Source organism: Pituophis catenifer, unplaced genomic scaffold (assembly GCF_029215685.1).
Source record: "Pituophis catenifer annectens isolate HBS135680 unplaced genomic scaffold, rPitCat1.0.hap2 SCAF_7, whole genome shotgun sequence".
Classification (NCBI taxonomy): Eukaryota; Metazoa; Chordata; class Lepidosauria; order Squamata; family Colubridae; genus Pituophis; species Pituophis catenifer.
Window position 1 is genome coordinate 62364408 of NW_027256887.1, and position 3213 is coordinate 62367620.

Here is a 3213-nt window from a genome sequence, read left to right on the forward strand (position 1 = left end):
GGGTTTTGATGGTGGTGCAATACAGAAAAACGAGCGCAGCCCTCGCCATCCGGAATGAATGGTGCTGTTGTGGCGGTGGGGGAGGGGGCGGCAGAAGCGGGAAGAAGTGGTGTTTGCGATGGCTGGAAGCTGTGGGAGTGAAGCACTACTTTCATTTGTACGGCAGCAGCATTCCGCCTTGGTATATTTGTGTCAGGAGTGGCGCAAGGCAGCCTTTGTTTCCTGCTGCCTGGGACTCAGAGTGGTAAATAGCGTCTGATCCGGAGAGCTGCTGGATTTTGCTCTCTAATCCGGCTGCCAAATCGGCCCCCTGCAAACTCTCGTCTCTCAAGGAGCGCTCCCTGAAGCGGGGCTGGAAACTTTGGTTGGACTGCTTGAGAGAGGAGAGCTTGCAGGGGGGCGATCTGGTGTCTGCAATGGAGAGCGGCATCCAGCTTTTTCTCTCCGCTATAAGAGCGCTGTAAGAGCGGCAGCCCTCATCTCCTAATGTTTGGGACTCGGAGCGGTAAATGGTGACTGGTCCGGGGAGCAGCTGGATTTTGCAGTCCCAAGCATTAGGAGATGAGGGCTGCCGCTCTTACAGCGCTCTTACAGCGGAGAGAAAAAGCCGGATGCCGCTCTCCGTTGCAGACACCAGATCGCCCCCCTGCAAGCTCTCCTCTCTCAAGCAGTCCAACCAAAGTTTCCAGCCCCGCTTCAGGGAGCGCTCCTTGAGAGACGAGAGTTTGCAGGGGGCCGATTTGGCAGCCGGATTAGAGAGCAAAATCCAGCAGCTCTCCGGATCAGACGCTATTTACCACTCTGAGTGCCAGGCAGCAGGAAACAAAGGCTGCCTTGCGCCACTCCTGACACAAATATACCAAGGCGGAATGCTCATGCCGCACAAGTTCAAGTAGTGCTTCGCTCCCACACTTCTTCCGGCCCTCAGTCTCTCAGGGAGATGCTTGACTTCCTCTCAGCCCCAAGACACTGGCTGGCCCATGAGATGAGAGAGAGAGAGAATGAGAGAGAAAGAGAGAATCAGAATGAGACAGAGAGAGAAAGAGACAAAGAATGAAAGAGAGAGAAAGACAGAATGAAAGAGAATGAGAGAAAGAGAGAAAGAGACAGAGAGAATCAGAGAGAGAGAGTGAGAGAGAGAGAATGAGAGACAGAGAAAGAGACAGAATCAAAGAGAACCAAAGAATCAGAGAGAGAATGAGAAGAGAGGGAGAGAAAATGAAAGAGAATCAGAATGAGAGAATCAGAATGAGAGGGAGAGAGTGGGGAGAGAGAGAAAGAGGGGGAGAGAGAGAAAGAGAAAGAGCGGGAGGGAGAAAGAGAAAGTGGGGGGGAGAGAAAGGGGGACAGAGAGAAAGAGAGAATGAGAGAGAGTGGGGGGAGAGAAAGAGAGTGGGAGAAAGAGAGAAAGGGGGAGAAAGAGAATGAGAGAGAAAGAGTGGGAGAGAGAGAAAGAATGAGAAAGAGGGGAGAGAAAGGGAAAGAGTGGGGGAAAGAAAGAATGAGAAAGAGAGGGGGAGAGAGAAAGAGAATGAGAGAGGGGGGAGAGAGAAAGAGAGAATGAGAAAGAGTGGGAGAGAAAGAAAGAGAGAGAGAGAGAGAAAGCGAAAATGAGAGAGAGAGAAAGAGAGAATGAGAGAGAAAGAGTGGGAGACAGAGAGAGAGAGAGACAGAGAGGATGGAGAGTGCCTGAAGGACCCCATCCCATACTGGGAGTCCAGGTGCTTCAGCAAGCGGGGCACTGGATTCGTATTAGTGGTCTGCGAAATTTAAAATTATGAAGTTGGTGGTCCCTGAGGTCCAAAAGGTTGGGGACCCCTGGCCTAAGACCATCGGAAAACACATATTTTTGATGGTTTTAGGAATAACTTTATCGTTGGGGGTCACCACAACATGAGGAACTGTATTAAAGGGTCGCGGCATTAGGAAGGTTGAGAACCACTGCCTTAGCTGCTTGCCTTGCTTCGCTTGCCTGAATCCATTCCATCAGCAAGCAACTCCCTGCCTGCAACCAAGCAGGCAGGGAGTTGTGGACTTCAACTCCCAGAATTCCTCAGCCAGCAAAACAAAGCTGGCTGAGGAATTGTGGGAGTTGAAGTCTACAAGTCTTAAAGTTGCCAAGGTTGGAGACCCCTGTTCTATTGGGTACGTAAGTTTTTTTCCCCTTTGGGATCTTTAAAAAAAAATAGTTAATTGGGTTTTTTTTTAGTTCTTTTTTAGACCTAGCCATTTAAAGTTTAGGAAGTTTTAAATTTAGCTTTCATATAAAAATAAAAATAAAATAAAATAAAATAATATTTGTGTAGCTTTCTGAGATTTAGTGTGTTTCTGTAGTGTTTCACTCTAACTACACAAACACACAAAATCTCACAAAGCTGTATGTGGAATTTTGTGTGTGTGAAGTGTGAAAGTTGGGTTTTTGGGCTTTTTGTGGCTGTGTGAAGTTCCTGCTTGTTGCAGGGGCCATTTTGGGTCTAGCACAGCTACTTTTACATTGTGGATGAGCCAGTTGTGTTGTGTTGTGTTGTGTTGTGTTGTGTTGTGTGTGTGTAAAGCGTGAAAGTTGTTTTTTGGGGCTTTTTGGGGCTGTGTGAGGTTCCTGCTTGTTTCAGGGGCCATTTTGGGTCTAGCACAGCTGCTTTTACATTGTGGGTGAGCCAGTTGATGTTTTTTTAATTTTTATTTGGTGTGCGTTGGAAGAGGGGTAGTCTTATACGGCGAGTATAGCCCAAACCCTATATTTTAACAGGAAAAGTAGGGGGTCGTCTTATACGCCCAGTCGTCTTATACGCCGGAAAATACGGTAATTATGTATTCCTAAATTTAGACCTGTTTCATGTTTTATTAAGATTGGACTAATGGTTTCTACAGTATTTTAATTTTATTGGCTTTCTCACAAAAATGTGTCTTGCCAAATCACATAAGCACTTTGTGGTTCACTTAAATAAGAAATAAACCTATCATCCTTAAAAGGTGGAAAATACTTCCAATAGTGGCTTCCAGTAACTCAGAAGCAGATTTTTATCCCCCCAACCTTACCTAGTGTTGAAAGCTGCTAAAAATGCATGGCATATTATCTACTATGTCTGCAAATGACTAGCAGACATAAAATTAATGCTGTATAATTATACATTTTCAATGAAATTCCCAGAATCGATTCCTAGATCTTCAGCACAATCCCTTTCATTTTCACAAGAAAAGAGCACATATCAC